Here is a 17,609-nt window from a genome sequence, read left to right as displayed (position 1 = left end):
ATTAAGCATGGTTGATTGAAAGTAGTCAACAAAATAAACCCACCACAACCTTCTCTTTCCTAGGAACTTGGACCAGGAGCTTGTTTTCATGATATAATTAGATAGGGACTTCGGTGGCTTAATTTAAAAGCCTGAGTTATAATCACCTTTCTTTTTTTCAAAACAGTTTTCTTCTCGGCTACCCCTGGATGAACCTGGCTTTGCTTTTTCAAATTCAATGATGTCAGATCCGCAGGGAGCAAATTCGAGACTGTACAATTCCCATCACCTGTTAGCTGGGGAGATTCTATCCCCAAGGTCTAAATTCAGTTCCAAAGGGCATGTTTTCTTTTCAACATATGTGGTTGTCCCTTATTAACAGTAATGGGTGTTATGTGTCAACATGCAGAAGGCTCTCTATACCCCTCAGATTTTCCCAAGCATGAATTGGATGAGGCTAAAGTAAACACGTTTTTGACTTTCGGCTCCATTTTCCTCTGCGCGCAGATAGAAGTTGATCCCTGAGTAAGAAGACTCGGCGATGAAACGCCAACATACACAGCTTCTGCATGTGTCATCTGAAGGACGTGGTTTTTAAAACGAGTTCCTTTCTTCTCTGTTTCATTCTTGGCCTGGCAAGCCACTGTAACTCCGCGAGAGAGGCGAGAAGGCATTTCTGAACAGGCTCTTCCCCTGCCCAGGTGTCATGCAACATGTGCCACGGAGTGAGATATACCCAGTGCTGCATCAATGTCCTTTTCTGATGCGCCCGCATCCTATTCTACCTTCGGCTGATTTGATCAGTATCAGATACTCCGGTATCATCAAGTGAAAAACAGGCATAAAAAAAAGCGACTGGAATATGAATAACAAACTGTTCAAGATGAGACAGTTCTAGAGGGCTGGCTCCACTCACCTAAGAGGCGTGTACCAATGCCAAATAAGCCAAAGTAAGAGGCACTCTTGTTTGTATAGTACTTAATAGGCCCCAGAGGGAAAAGGGGCAGCTCAGCGAAACAATCTCTCCTAATTTTCATGTAACTCATGCTTTCGACAGCTTTCTAAAATGTGATGGTTTCACGTAACTCATGATTTAGAAAGGTTTCTAAAATGTGATGGTTTTGAGAACACCAATCTGCCACGACCCTTAAAATGTACGTGCACGGCTCAAATCTTGTAGCATGTGTAGTTATCAACAGCAGCAGTGGCATTGAGCATGCACTTGAACTCAGTAATTTCTGCATAGGAAGGGCTTTCCTGACCTTTACAAATTCTTTGCCAGAAAAAAAGAGCGGAAATAATATGATTAAGAGTAACATTAAGACTCTTTCATTTCTTCTGAAACAATGTCAAGGCCACAAACAACTCACCCCCTCATTGCAGGTATTGACCTACAAAACACAAACAGTCAACACGCGGTTAACTTTTCATGACTGTTGGCCTCGATTCCTGGCTCAGGAGATGATATAAAGCAGCTCAACTGGTTTGGTCTTGTTTGAGAGACCAAAATTAAAATTTCAGGAGTTATTTATTTTAACCCAGAAACAGGAAGGAACATGGTCTATCAGAAAAAGTCATAAAGACAGTTTTCCAAATATGTGGACCTTTTTAACATAGTACCTATCTCACAAAAAGTGAGTTTTGAAAAAGATTTTTAAATGTGTGGGGTTTTTTTATGTCTTTCTGTAGTTGCAACTTGACACTTTAGGTTTTATTCTCATCTTTCAGCTACTGGCCTATTATAATCTAGGGAATGACTGCCTAAATGACTATATCCATAAATATTCTAGTGGAAAACATTTGCAAGGCTCATTTTCAGAAATACACTGCAGTACCTTGAAGCTGAAACCTATCTCATAAGACCAAATTCAATCCTATTTTTCTATATTACAGTCAACAATTTCAAGTTGCTATTTTAAATATTACAACTTCAAAAGCATGACAGAAAAGAGTTATGTGGGTGCTATATAAACCAATATTGCAGTTTATTATGGAAAAAAAAAACTTACCCAATGACGGTGAGTTCTATTTTTCATACTACCTTACACTGTTAGTCAAGCAGCCCCTAGCATTTATTCTTGGCTAGGATAAGTGATTTTCTGGAAAATTAAATTTGGACAAATGTATGTTATGCTGGTTCTTGAGATATTCAATCTTTTTCTGTTTTATAAAAATCATAAATCAGACCCTAGTTGTCAAATTTTTAGCTTTTGAAGAAGAAATAGCACTAGGTGTTTATTTACCAAATTTAACTAAGTTGAAGTCATCACAGCTATCTTTGGCTTATTCCTGGGATTCTTGTAATCACAAATTACTTGCTTAAATGAGTAAATGTGGTATATTCGCTGAGTGTTTGAAAGAGTAACGCTGTTTATACACTGTGTTGCCCATTACACAATATTCTGTGCTAGTTACTGGTCCATGTATGACTGAGAAGGGGGCTGTGCTGTAGCTAATAGGAGCCCCTTATGCACTAAATGCTTGGCATAGAGGAAGAGATTACACAATAATCTCAGGATTGCCTTACAAATCACAGTTATTGAGGCAAAAAATCTAAAAATAAAACCACAATAAACAAGTACATCACTTATTTGAAAAGGGGAAGATCTTTTGTTTTTCTTGTTGCTTTCAGTCTTCATGGTTCTCCTTGAATTCCATTTTCAGTCTATTTAGAGGAACAATTTGGAGCTCACTAAACAAATTTAGGTCTCCAAGATTGAAGTGTTTGCATTACCAAAAATCATTTGCCATTGCAGGTCTTGGAAACAATCAGCTAACGGCTTTTGAGTGTCTCGGTAGGACACACAGCCACTCCCGCCACACACACACTCTATCAATCTGAAGAAAAGCAGAAATGTTTCTATATGTGAGGAAGTGAGGAATGATACTCTTCTTCACTTGTCAACAATCAGGCTCCCATTCCGACCTCTGGGGGCTTTCTTTTCTGGCTAGGCTACGTCTTCCATGTATCCCCAGTGTGAGTTGCTTGGTCTGCTGGAATCTTCATCTCCCTGCCTGGTAAAGGGGAGGAGGAATAATAATGCTCTCAGCACAGGGGTGTTGGTGAAAATTAATTAGCATTTGTAATGTGCTGCGTGAAGGTCCTCAGGTAATAACTTAGAATTTATATGGCACTTGATCATTGCTTATGGTTTTTAGAACAGCCCTTGGTTTTTCACCTCAGGCCAAAAAAAAAAAAAATACAACCAATCATTCTACTTCAAACAGTAGGATTGAGTGTAGGAGCACTGTGGCTTTCCTGAGGTGAAAATATTAGCATGTTACAAAAGCTTATTTCCTCAACTTTAGACTATGAAAATAGAGTTGCTTTTCATTTATAGTTGATAAAAGCAAAAGAAAAAAAGGATTTATAGAAGCCATTTTAATAGTTTATTCTGCCATCTTTGGTGGTGTTTTCAACTGCTCACTGCTGAAGGGGAATCAGTTCGTCTGCTGTCTCCTGCCTGCAGTGACAGAAAGGAGCACCTACTCTGCAAAGCAACATTCTTGGATTGTAGAGGAGAAAACTGAGCCTCAGTGAGCTTAAGTAATAGAGCAGAGATTTAAGCCCACACCACCGAGCACAGTCCACATTCTCTTTCCACCACCTCCAATGACCGCCTTCACGAAGTTACACCTAGGGCTGCTTTGCCCTGTACAGCCAGGCATTTCTTCTCTCTGTTCCCATCCTCTCTCTGAACTTAAATATTAAAGTAAGATATTCTAATGAAACTTCAGTCCCATCCCCAGAGAGCTCAAGAGCACCCCAAAATCATCAGTTAAAAATTATTTTGAAGGATAGGTAGTTCAAGATCACTTTAAAAAGACACTTTCGTAAAATATGGTGAAGAAACAAAAGCTACATATATCTTCTCTTGAGAAGTGATTTAGTTCACTCAGTCTTAGTCATTTCTTATGCTAAATTAAAGTGCACATTATGTTATCAGAGCCTTTCAAACTTTGTATTAAGGTATAATATACATACCAACATGAAGTACGCTTAATTTTTCAAATGTCTAAGGCTCATCCTGTCTTCACCTTGTAATAGGACAAGATGCCATTTCACGTCTCAGAGAAATGTATATAAGTCATAATGAGCTCGAATAATGTATAAATTAGCTCATATACTTAAGGGTGCCTTGAAAGGTTAAGATCCTTATTTAAATTAAGGTATTATTATTAAAGTATTAATGTAATTGTGATTACTATCTTAAATGATAATAGATTTTATATGGCTTTGGACAGCAGGCAAGATAAGATAAAGATAAAATAGTATAGGCACCTCTACACACTATCTTTAGATAGTGATCAATAACCTGTACAACATATGAACATGGATAAAATTTTGTTCATTCAATTTACCTCCACATAAATTGCATAAATCGTCTTCATGGCCTGTTATTGCAACCGTGTGGCCTTCAAGTCCGGAAGTACTTTACTTAAGAATTTGAATAGCAATTGAGAAAAATCTGTCTTACATTGATATCCATCTTGGTCCTTTCATTTTGACTCATTCCCCCTGTTAACACTCACTGACAGTTAAGGGAATGGAGAGCCCTTATTAGACAAATATCACTGTTCTAAACTAGTAAATATCAGACTCCTAATTATGGAGGCTGGATGATGTTCCCGGGCTAGGAACATGTATTTATTGAAACATTACCAGTGAGCATAGGTCTTTCATTATAGTTGGTTGCACCCCTCTTATCTATAGCAATAGTCATCTCAGCCCTGCCTTAATTCAGGTACAAGGACATAGCCCACCAGATATCCTTCTCTGTGGTAAGACTCAAATTAGAGGAAAACATAATAGTCATTCCCCATACACCTTAAGGGACTGACATGGACTTAAGACCTATTCTCAGTGTCTCAGCAGCCCTCTGGGGACTCAGGTGTGCAGCTCCCTCTGGATACTGGGGCTCTGGCACCGTTAGCAGAAAACACCCTGAGAAGACTCCTCTGTGGACCTGAATTCAGTCTTTGTCTGCCTGGCAAAAAACATAATTCTTCTCTAACAATTCCCCTAGGATTTCCCCTGGGAGTACCATATGACACTAATCGGACCCATGTTGAAGAACGAGATAGCTATAGGAGAAAGAAAACAACGTCCCTTAAATTTACTGGCTGAAACCTCACTAATTTGGGTTTAACTCTTCTTATATGAAGTTGATTAATGATTCTATTATAGCACTAAAATCTTATAGGCTATAAGATTTCATGAAAAAATCATATTTTAGGGAGTATTAAATATAAATTCATGTATTAAAATATCATTAAAACGTTCTAATTTAAGAGCTTCATTGAGAGTAGATTAAGTTCTTTATGAAATGTATTGTTGTCCAATACAATGATCTGTTAAAATCATTTGATTTTATAACTCTTTTCTGTAGAGGTGAAATTTTTACACTGTCTCAGAGTCAAAAAAAATTTATTTACACAGAAATATATATTTTAAAGATTTTATTTATTTATTTTTAGAGAGAGGGGAAGAGAAGGAGAAAGACAGGGAGAGAAACATCAATGTGTGGCCTCTCACATGCCCCCTACTGGGGACCTGGCCTGCAACCCAGGCATGTGCCCTGACTGGGAATTGAACTGCCAACCCTTTGTTTCACAGGCCCATGCTCAATCCACTGAGCCACACCAGCCAGGGCTACATAGAAATATTTTTAAAGGTCTTCATTTTATAAACATTATATGGTCCTAAAACTTAAACAAACAGAAAATAAAACAAACAACCAACAAAATAGATGTCATGGGGTAATGGGTAGGAGCATTAGAACTGATTCATGGACACATAGTACATTCTCCTGCTAAATCAGACAGGAATTCTAGGTCAGCAGATAAAAAGCTATTCCAGTTTCCCTCATAAATGCATATCCATGCTGCAACAACTCCTATGGTGAGGAAGTATTTTCATACCAGTGCCACGCTGTTTTGATTACTATGGCCTTGTAGTATAGTTAGATATCAGATAGGGTGATTCCTCCAACTTTTGTTCTTTCTCAAGATTGCTGTGGCTATTCAGGGTATTTTGTGGTTCCACATAAATTTTTAGGATATTTGTCCTAGTTCTGTGAATGTGTTATTAGAATCTTGATAGGAATTGCATTGAATTTATTGCTTTGGGTAGTATGGACATTTTTAATGACAATTCTTCTTATCCATGAACACGGTGTATGACAGCAGTGAAGATCAAGTCCCTCTCTTTCAAACTTGACTTTAATTGCTATCAGATTTACTAAATTAAGGTTGGATAATCATTGCTCTATGAAAAAAAATTGCTATGAGAGGAAGTGTTTTCAGGTATCTAAAGTCAATGATGAAGAAGGATTTCCGGGAGCAAAGCCTGCAAATATTGAAGGCTTGGATGCCCTTCGTACTGGCCAAGTCCTGCTCAGGAGGGAGACTTGCCGGTGGCAATGCAGTGTGCAGGACAAGGAACATCCGAGATACCTGATCCCAGAGCTTTGCAAACAGTTTTACCCTTTGGGCTGGGTCAGTGGGATTGGAGGAGGAGAGGAATTAACTTGAAGAATGGCAATGAAATCTACATTGCTCCTTCAGGAGTGCAAAAGGAACTGATTCAGCCTGGAGACATGTTTGTTTGTGACATCAATGAACAGGCCACAGGTGGCCTTCACCATATAAGAATCTTTAAAAAAAGGAAAAAAAGCCAGTGTACTCCTCTTTTTATGAATGCTCACACTACGAGACGAGCAGGCGCAGTGACTCATCCCCACTCTGAAGCTGCGGGCATCCTGGCCACCCTTCTCTTCCCAGGATGAGAGTTTAAAAACACACATCAAGAGATGATAAAAGGAATAAGATACTCTACCTCGGGAGGATATTACAGATATGATGATATGTTGGTGGCACCCATTATTCAGAACGAATGGCTCCTACAAGGAAGGAATACCCAGACTCCTGTGCAGTGCTAGTCAGAGGTCAGGGAGTCTCTGGGGAGAAAGAGGGAGAAGACTAAACCCATGGGGAATGTTAACACTGTTTGTCTGATATTGCCATAGAAATGAAGAAAGGAGGGCTGGTTCCTGCACAGCTTCCGGTCGGAGAAAATGGGGTTGTCTAAGCCAAATATTAATAGAAGTTTATATAGAGATAAAACTTAAGTATTACTTAAATGAAACCTACTTTTTTAATTGATTGAAAATTTCCACTCTGCCATTAATTTGTCACTAAATACTTCAAATGATCACCCTGAATCTCTCTCTCTCCCTCTTTTTAAGATTTTATTTATTTTTAGAGAGAGAGAAAGAGAGGGAGAGAAACATTGAAAGATGTGAGAGAGAAATGTGATTGGTTGCCTCTCCTACACACAGGTGTGGGGACCGAGGACACCCTCCCCGCCTACCCAGTCCCCAACCCAGGCATGTGACCTGACCAGGAATCCAACCCTGGACCTTTTGCTTTGCAGGAGGATGCCCAACCAACTGAGCCACGCTGGCAGGGCCTGAATCTCTTCTGCCATTGGATGATATTTGCTTAAATTATTGTAATTTTAAATGACAATGTAGTAGAATAAAAATGTTATAATGAAATAAATAAAATTAATGATATAGAATGAGGGGTCATTATCTGCATAGAAACATGGTACTTTTAACAAATAAACTCAAAAACTAAATTTATAAAACAACTAAAAAAAGTAAACAAATTCTGTATGACGCTTTCAGAGATGAAATCTCTTGACTAATTCAAAAAGTATCCGTCTTTCCTCCTCTTCAAACACTCACTTGATTTCCCTAATTTATCTGGTTATGTAACTGCTTCTGTGACTTGTAAACAAACAGCCTTATTGCTTGACAATTCTGGATCTGTGGGTTTGTTCTGCTGTTTCCCTGTGTAGGTTGAGAGCTGCATAATGATTTATTCTTTTTCCGCCCCTGCCTTCTTTTCCTAGTTGGCTTCCCTTCTTTTTTCTAAGTAGGTTTAAAAAAACCCAAGGAAACGATGTGTGAAAACCAATGCTGGTGCTACAGGATGGAGGCCATTAATGTAAATACCATTTAAACACACACAAAATCAAAACATGAGGGTCTCAGACTCAGATGAGGTCCTCACAGGGAGACTACTGACATGTACTTTTCAGCATCCCCTGGAATCTTAACTGTATGCTTTCCTATAAGGCAGCTTTGATTCCCCTTGTTCCCACGCACGAAATGCTCATAGCTTCAAAGAGAGCTCTGCTTGCAAAAGATACACGGGGGTGTAGTTCTGGAGGAGAATGGGGCTAGTAGGCAGAATGTGGGTGAATTAACATGCCAGTCTGTGCTTTAATTCCAGTGCTACCTCTCACTGGCGTGCCCCAGTTATAACATTGACTACTGACAAATTAGAAACATTCTATTTTGGTGATTAGACCTGATCAATTCCCTGGAATTAAAACACGCCTAATTTTACCTTAGAGAAGTTGAAGTCCAGGTTGATTTTTAGGTTGTGAGCTGTATTTGTTTTTGATAGTGTAGTTGCAGTACAGTCTACATGGTGGTGTGGTGTGCCATGCACTAATGCCAGTTTGTGTTGCCCACAGAATCTTCAGGAAACATTTTTATCACATAATAATTTAATGCAGGTAAAATAAATCTAGAATAAATTATTTTGGATTTTTTAAATCTAGAAAATAATGCGGTCTTAAGTAAACAGAGACAACAGAGCCTTTAAATACCTTCAAAGATCACCTGAAATTTTAATTCATTTTCCTGTTGTCTATTTTAGAAGACCTTTATTTCTAAATATTTTCAGCTTTCTCTCCCATATATTACCTTTTCTTCTACCACTGGGGGCATTGTAAATCATTTTTGTGCCAAAGTATCTCCTAGGACATCAAAGTCTAATCTACTAGTAGACTTTCTTCTTTTAAAACGCCAGAGAGGACTTTATTAGCTGCCCCAGGGCAGAAATCTATCCGCCCCTCCCCCCTCCCCCCTTAAAAATCATTTTGTCATGGGAACTTTTTTTTATATTAGTGCATTTCCTAGCTTTATTTGTAAATTAACTTTTGTGTGTATGTTGTCCATAAGAATGTCCGATGCTCTCTGACCTTGATCCACGGGATCCAGGGGGACAGGAAAGTGGCAGGCCCCAGTTCTATCACCAGCAGACTTTAGGAGATTCTGAAGTGAAATAGTTGCTGAGCCCAAGAAGTAAGAGAAGCCTTTGCGTTGCTCTCAGAGGCTGCAGTTGGAGCTTGCTGGGGTTTGCTCTGGAAGGTTTCAGAAAGTCTGTAAGAAACATAGAAGCCCTGGCCTTTAGAGCTGGAAGGGATGATCCTTAGCCTTCATCTCTTCTCAGTCCCTCCTGTTAGAGATGAGAAAATGCATCCCAGACAGGAATCGTGATCTTGAGAAGTGCGTTTACTATTTTTATTCCTTTTTAAAAAGGGATTTTTAATTCAAGTTCATCTTAACAATTTTTATACCCTACTAATGGACAAGAACACCTGAATGACTCTGTCCACATGGTGGAGGAATTGGAGGGGAAAACCATTTTGCTCCTCTGAAAGGACTGAGAAAATACAGAGCAAACCATTGGATAAAACCTAAGGATCTGGATCTGTAATGGGGAATGGATTCACTCTACTTATATAAAGCTGCCCATATTGATCTTAGCAAATATTAAACCCAGTCTGTTACTCTAACCTGATTTTCCTCTCAACACTAGAGTGTACATGTGAAAAGTTTCTTTTCTAAGTGTACTTTACAAGCATTAATGGGTTCACTTCCTTTGTAAACCCAAGAAACAGTGTGACCTTGGAGTCCCACCAACTCAACGACGCTGCCCATGAACATCCACATGAAGACCTGCAAGAACACCGCCTGCACGTCCACAAGCCCTCCCCCTGATCTCTTTGTTCTGCTTTCCCTTGCCTCCTTCCTTTTAAAAACCTCTGCCTGCACTAAGATGTTAAGTTGTAACCATAATTTAGTATCTCCCAGCTAGTAATAAAGTAATGTCAACCCTATGTTTGGTCCTCCTTGCAAATGCAAGATATGCTGGTGCCCAAAACTACAGGTGTCTGGGAGGGGAGGAATGCTAATGCAAACAGAGAGTAACACCAAGACAAAGGGACTGAGTGAGCTTGGGGAGAAACTGTGAAACTCCCCTTTCAGTCTGCCCTCCTCTTACTCCCACGAGAAACAGCATGTTGGTGCTTACCCTAGGGATTTCCCCCCTCCCAAATTCCTACCAACTCTCTGTAAGAATCACTGGCTCGACCAGAGATGTTAAGATGGGCTTTGATACATAAATGCCCCATTTTCCAGGTGGCTGGCATCTGAATAAACCACTTTCCTTTACACCAGCACCTGTCTCTTGCATATTGGCTTTCAAAGATGCAGGCAGCCGGACTTGTATTTGGTTACAGATCTAATTCACCAACTTCCATTTAGTAAAACATACTATCAGATGTACTTTATATAATCACAAACTCCAACTACGAAATATAAGACAGTGTTATTGAAACCTACATATTCTTTGCAAAGGAACCACAATCGGGTTTTTCAAAAAGGTTGTTTAAAAATCCTCTTTCTTATTTCACGTATCAGCTTCCTGTGTACTTTGGAATCACATTTATTTACTGTATAAACAAAATTTAAATTTTTTTAAAGTTCACTGTTACATATTATTATCTAGTGAGTAGAAACAGTAGTTGAGGAAATGGTAGAGAAGATTATATTTCTGCTATTTCTAGACCAAAGTCCAAAACATTCTAAAAGAGAAAAAGTTGGTGAGTCTGTGGTTACGAATGTTCCCAAATGTCTCCATGAGTCTGCGTAGTGGTTGGGAAATGTGCACTGCCAGTGGGAGGCCATAGTGGTACAAACTTTTCTGAGGGTAATCTGACTACATATATTTTTAAAACCTTTAAAATTTGTATAGACTTTGGTTCTGTAATTACTCTACTACAAATGTATCCTTAAAAAAAATCAGAGATGTGCACAAGGATTTACAAAGGTGTTTAGTATACTGTTGTCTGTAATAGGAAAAACTAAAACCAACTAAAATCAGAATTAAGTTACAGGAGATTTGTTAACTAAATTAAGGCATACATTAACCTTGTTGAATATGTAAAAATTAAAAATCATATTCTCAAGAATATTTATAGATATGGGAAACAATGTTCAATTATTAAGTAAAAAAGTATGCTATAAAAAAGTAGGTCCCAATTATATATACATTTTTTTTCTGTGTATCTACATGGAAAAAAGATTGGATATACAGTACATTCAAATATAAACAATAATTATCTCTTGCTGGTATGATTACAGATGATCTTCCTTTCTTTGTAATTTTCTTTATGTAACATATTTTCTATAATAACCATGTTGATTCAATGGTTTTCCTCCAAGGGTCCTTTAGAATTTAGCTATATCATTTATGTCACCAAACAATTACAGTGTCCAGAGTCAGGCAAAAGAGAGAAACAGGCTTACTCAAAAGTGGAAAGTTCTGAGTAGCTCCCCCTAGTGGAAACAATGGAAGTAAAGGATAGGTTACTAAGGTCTAATATTTCGCCTCAGTTTCCCCACCTAAAAATGCCATCCTAAGCTCTGCCCCAGTTATGGTTTATAACCACAGTTAATAACACTGCGATGACAACGCATTGCTTCCCTACTCCCAAGAGAAGACCGTGGGAGTTTCTGAGGTTGGCCTCCCAAAGTCAGTTACTCTAGTACCTGCGGGCTGTGATTGGTAAAACTTGTTCCCTTTTCTAGGGATCAGTTTGATCCTGGTGCATATACCTTTTCAAATGTCAGATGAGTTAAAATTAATGGATAGTCTATGCCAAACCATCCTTCGTTTGCTAATTTACTTATTTCTGTTCCTTTGGAAGCCAAGGTCTACCAGAAAATTCCCTGAGAAAAACCCTGACAATGGAAGGAACTGGGTTCAGAATGCTTCATGCCCTGATTCAATACTAAGGAATGTTAGTTTCAGATGGGATAAAAAACTGAAACATTGACCTTCTGTTTATTAAAGATCTCTTAAGAATCTTTGTGGGCTGACGGGGTTAATACTTTATCCTTTACATATTCTCCTTACATTCTGAAAGTTCTCCGTAGTGTCTTGATTGCTGCTTGAAATCTATGAGTATGTAAACACTGTGGGTAAAGTGGAAAACTCGAATTATAGTAAAAAATAAAAATCATTAATGAAAATAAATGAAATCAATGATTATTTCTGTGAAGTTGCTAAAATATATTTATGAATTAAAAATTTTGTTATATTATTTGATTTTGAAAACACTAAGCATTTTAATGTAGATTATATGTATTTTCATCAGTAAAGATACTGACAATATTTTTATATTTGTTTCTCTCTAATATACACAAACACATTTTTCTTCTGACATTAGCACATTTCATTTGTTCAAATACACTTTTCTGAGATTTTTTTGAGTGTCTGTTACATGTTTGTTTAAATGCAAAGGGCACCTAGGGTAGGTTCAATTAACTTGTTACATTTGGAATTTGCATACCCAATAATAAACAAACATTGTATTAGTGGTTGGTGATGAATATTTTTAGGTAAAGAACTTAGATGAGTGCTGTCTAATAGAATTTTTTGTGAGGTCCAATATAGTAGCCACCAAGGTATACAGCTATCAAGCACTTAAAATGTACCTCAGGAGACAGAACTGAATTTCAATTTTCTTCAATTTTAATTAATTTATTATTATTACTTATCCTTACCCAAGGGCATGCTTATTAATTTTCAGAAAGAGGGGAAAGGAGGGAGAAATGGAGAGAAACATCTATGTGAGAGAGAAACATCGATTGGTTGCCTCTCGCACACTCCCTGACTGGGGACCAAACCTGCAACCCAGGCATGTGCCCTGACTGGGAATTGAACCTGCGACCTTCTGATTTACAGGAGGATGCTCCAACTGAGCCACATCGACCAGGGCCAATATTAATGAACGTAAATGTAAATATTCACACGTAGCTAGTGGCTCCCATATTAGACAGCACAGACATAAGACTTAAATTCCTACCCAAATTCATACAGAAATGGACTGCAACCAGAGGTGGAATCAGAACTAGGGTCTCACCCTAGTCTGACACACTGTCTTGCGTGGAGCACATGTAGATATATTGAGTGTGTAAGTAAGTATTGAGTATGTTAGTAAAACAAGTATGACAAACAGGTATTCTCTAGTGTCATAATATTAGTATGTCTGTTTTACATTTAAATCATATTTTCTGTTACGGTGAAGTAAATGCTATTTAGGTAAATGCTATACAGTAAATACTCTTAGTAAACTAGTAAGATGGAAATACTATCAAAGCCCATATAAACGGTTTTTGTTGTTCTCACTTTTATGTGCAAGAGACCAAAGAAATAAGATAGTTGTAATTCAGAAAAACTATTTGAGACATAATCTAAGACATCTCAGTGAATACATGTAGACATGAACCAAATGCCTGGACTTCTCCATCTGTCCTGGCCCTGCTCGACCACACTGCCTTTCCTCTGAGTGCCTCCTCTTCTTCAGCTGCCTGGTCATCCTGGCCACTGGGCCCTCTGCCTTTCGGCCTAGTCCATCATATTTTCTGTCACTTCTTTCTTTTTCCATTACTTAAATGCATATGTTACCTTTGTTTTTGGCCTTGGTCTGGCCCTATTGCTTCTATGTTTTCTGACTTCTATCCTCTACCTCATGGTTTCAACTGTGATCTTTATGTAGATAATGACCCAACCGAACATAGTATATGGAAAAATAATCAACACAGAGAGTAAAGCCCATCATGTGAAATGTTAACAGCCTTAAAAAAACACTGGACTTTTCCTCCAACATTTGGAATTAGATGTAGATTCAAGAGGTTTAGGAATAAATCTTAGGAAGCCCTTTTCCCCTTTCTTTTTGGTCCAGTAAGTAGTATAACAATAATTTACATAACCAATTTATCACATAAAATTTGAAAACTTTTCCTAATTAAAAAATATTTCTAATTTGTGTTTCATCTGAAAAGTGAATGATAGTTTATTTTCAACAAATTCAATGTTATTAATTCCCTTATCAGAATTAGAAAATTTGCATACAATCCATAATTTTAAAAGTAGTTGTTCTTAACATTTTTTAAAAATTCATCCAGTATGTGGTATACATTTTCCCCAAACTCATTCATTCATAAGGCTACATATTTCTAAGAGCATTGTTTTCTACTGTCTTTTTAATAGCAAATATATAGAGTTTTAGCTACATGATAATTTATGTAGGCTTTGTAGGAGGGCCATTGTTTACAGAACTCTTTGTAAAATGGTTTCTATGGAGAATGAGCTTCCAAGATAAAATTTAGAATCTGTGGCTCACACCTCTGCTGCTTAGGAAGAAGGGAACTGGCCACTTCTCTACTATCTCAGGTGTCAAGGAACTTTTTCTCAACCACTCCCTGGAGCAAGGGGCTAGCTGGTACTCCTGCTTTCCCCACTGTGCAAAAAAAAAAAAAAAGAAAGAGGATTCTGGGAAGGAAGGTAATCTATTTCACATGCAACCTCAGTGCCCCCTGAAAAAGAATTCTATGATGTGAAACTAGGTGGAAAAAAGGTACAAAATACTCCTAAATCCGGGATTCTTGTACTGGTACATATACATTTATCCAGGAGGATTGATAGTGGCTTCCTCTTCAAGTGGTTTTAATTAACTCTCTGTTTTAATCAGCATTTTCTTCCCATATATAAAAGTATAAAATTAAACATGGTTTCCAGTCAACATTAGTCAATGTAATCATGAATAAGAGCAGATATTTTGAGGTAATATTGCACTGGGATACCTTAAAAACTATAGGAATGGTAATCTGTTTCTTCTGCCATCCTTAAATATTATATGTAAATAAATGACAGTGATCAGTCCTTTAAGAATAAGGCAGATTTTTAGATATCACAATGATCTTGAAGGTCTACACATGACCAAATTTCCTGTGACATTCCTAATTTAAAGATAATTGCAGAGACATTGAAGCTTGAGGTTGCCTATAGTCCGATATAACTATAAACATTACTCTTTCTTAAAACTTTCTTTTCCTTTAATTTTCTTTATACTTAGCAGCTTTATTACCATCTCTGAGTTTTTTCTTTTTATTAACACCAAATAAGGGAAAATTTGAATGTTTCACTTTCAACCTTTTTAAAGTTGATTCCTTTCTAATTCTTCAACTGCAGTATTTTCTTAGAAATAATGTAATCGAAGGAATTCTCTGTTTCTTTCTAACCTGCACTTCCAGTTTCCACTTGGGTGCTTCTACTGGGATATCTCATCCGTAACTCAAATATAGCATTTTAAAATCCATACTCATCTCTTTTCACTCAGCAACTAAACTTCTCCCGACTTCTTTATTTCTCTAAAAGGTGTCACTATTTTCTGTCATCCAAACTAAAACTTTCCATCCTTAAGGTCTCCCTCTCCTGTTCCCTAGATCCACGAAGTTCCATAGTCAGTCCATTTTTGCTTCATGTCTTTCATATTCACTCCTTTCTTTTCTCTGCCATTGGCACTTCTTGTGACCTCATGCCTGGCTGTTACTGTTTTTTGTAACTGGTATCTCTGTCTTCAGTATCTTTCCTTCCAACTTATCTGCCATCATACTTCCCAACAACCATCTTTTGGCTGCTAAGTTTTCTGGGTAATGTAATCCACTTATTAGAATCTTTTCTTTTTCACTTACGTATTTTAAAACATGTATACTTTTGGCAGGACATTTGGTACCTGTTCCCTCTCATATCAAGTTTTACACCAAAACTTACTGGAAAAAGACAAAGAAGAACAACTATTTATCATCTCTCTTTCTCTCTGTGTGTGGTGTTTTGGGGTTTTTTTTTTGCCTTAGGGGGAAAACCTTGGTATTAAAGGTGCATTTTAGATTTACTTCTCTCAATGGATTTAGAATAGACTAATTAGATTCCATGTCAAAGATGCAACCTGCTACATGCCTGTACTTTATGCAGTGTAAGATAAAGCTGAGAGAATGTCAGTGGCGAACTCTGGGAGATTTACAGGGTGTGAAGGAGCAAGTGCACCGACTGGTCTTGTGTCTCTTGCTTTGGTCAGTAACAGAGGTTAACCCATCTTTCACAATGTCTACATCCTGTATTTGTGATTTAGTCACAGTAGACATTTGCTGAATGATTATAGTCTAAATTGGCTCAAATTATGACAAAATTATGAGTTACTCTAAATCCACTGCTTTCCATACATCTCAAATTCCTTCTTCGTATTTAATCCTCAGTCAAAATGATTTGATTTTCACTGAACATGTTGGAGGGGTACACACACACACAACATCAGTTACAGTGACTATCTGAGAATTGGATTTGAAGAAGAGCAGTTTTTAAATGTAGTACTTTTATTAAAATTAGCATGTCTTAATTTTACGATAAAACTAATTTAAAATAATGCAAATGACACACATTTAGCTTACAAACCTTTCCCTGTTTTGGAATACATCAGTATCTAAACACAACATATCTAAATCAAGAAACTTAAATGGTGGAAGAAATTGTCATTTCCGGGCCTTTTCTGGATACATTCACTATGTTATTAGCCTGAGTTACTTTTTCTTATTCATCCTGACACAAAAACAAACAAAAAATGCAGGGGTCCGGGTAGACTAGGGTACATCCCTGATCCTCTATTAGAAAAAGAGTGCCATGGCTTTTAATAAAATTCTCAAAGCATTCGTCAATAAGGAGTTTCTAACCACTCAGAAAAAGTTCTTTCCCTCTCTTCCACACTTATGCAAAGATGAGATTATCAAAATTTGAAACGGAATAACTGGGTTAAAATTGCCGCAAAATGTTTTCTTCACTATCCTTAGCACATTTCTGTCAGCTCGCTTGTATTTTTCCCTGAACATAACTTTCCTTCCTCCTTCTGTTTTACTGGACACCATTTCCCATTCTAGTCTGAATTTTCTGGGACTGGTAACAGCCACCAAAGTGGATACAGCCTTACTAAAGGAACAGGTGGGCGTTTTTCAAAAACAAACACTGCTGCACCCTACGAAAGGCAGGTTGGAAGGCTTAACGAAAATGCTGAGCTGGGTGGGAGAGCCTTGGCGCGAGTGGGAAGCAGACCCTTTACTCGGTTGTCCCGTGGCTCCCACGTCTCAAGCTGCTTTTTCCCCCCGATGTTTCCAACCCAGCTCCTGACTGTGCCAACCAACTCATACTTGAGCGTAGGCCTGCAACTGCTGCAGCGGGGCGACAACAGTGTAGATGCGCTAAACTGCATCCAAGTCGGCACACTGGATGGAAAGATACCAGTCTTCGGAAGCAAACTGATTCTCTCCAGCTCGGATTTTTCTTTTTGGTGTGATGTCTGGATGGGTCTGACACGCTAAGGTAGCTCATGTGCTGCTCCTCCCCCACGAATCTCCCACTCCTGGTCCCAGGCACCCCTCCGCCCGGACTCGCTCACCCCTCGCATTTCCTCCCTCCAGGGAACCCTCGCATTTCCTCCTTCCCCTTACAGCACTGTCTTCCCCCACGCCCGCCTCCAGCCACGTGACAGGAAGGGCTTCGCCACGCAACGTCACCGACGTCCGCGACCCCGCCCCTGTCCTCCCACCGCACCGCACGCAGTGGGCGGCCGGCGGAGGGGTGGACGTGTCGGC

At 38.4% G+C, this 17,609-nt stretch overlaps 1 pseudogene; it reads left to right on the top strand.

Moving 5' to 3' along the window:
• The first annotated feature begins 6,249 nt into the window (after window positions 1-6,249).
• Window positions 6,250-7,424, top strand: LOC112298055 (methylthioribulose-1-phosphate dehydratase pseudogene; annotated as a pseudogene).
• The last annotated feature ends 10,185 nt before the right edge of the window (window positions 7,425-17,609 follow it).

Source organism: Desmodus rotundus, chromosome 5 (assembly GCF_022682495.2).
Source record: "Desmodus rotundus isolate HL8 chromosome 5, HLdesRot8A.1, whole genome shotgun sequence".
In the NCBI taxonomy this organism is placed as follows: domain Eukaryota; kingdom Metazoa; phylum Chordata; class Mammalia; order Chiroptera; family Phyllostomidae; genus Desmodus; species Desmodus rotundus.
This window is presented reverse-complemented; position numbering and strand designations above follow the sequence as displayed.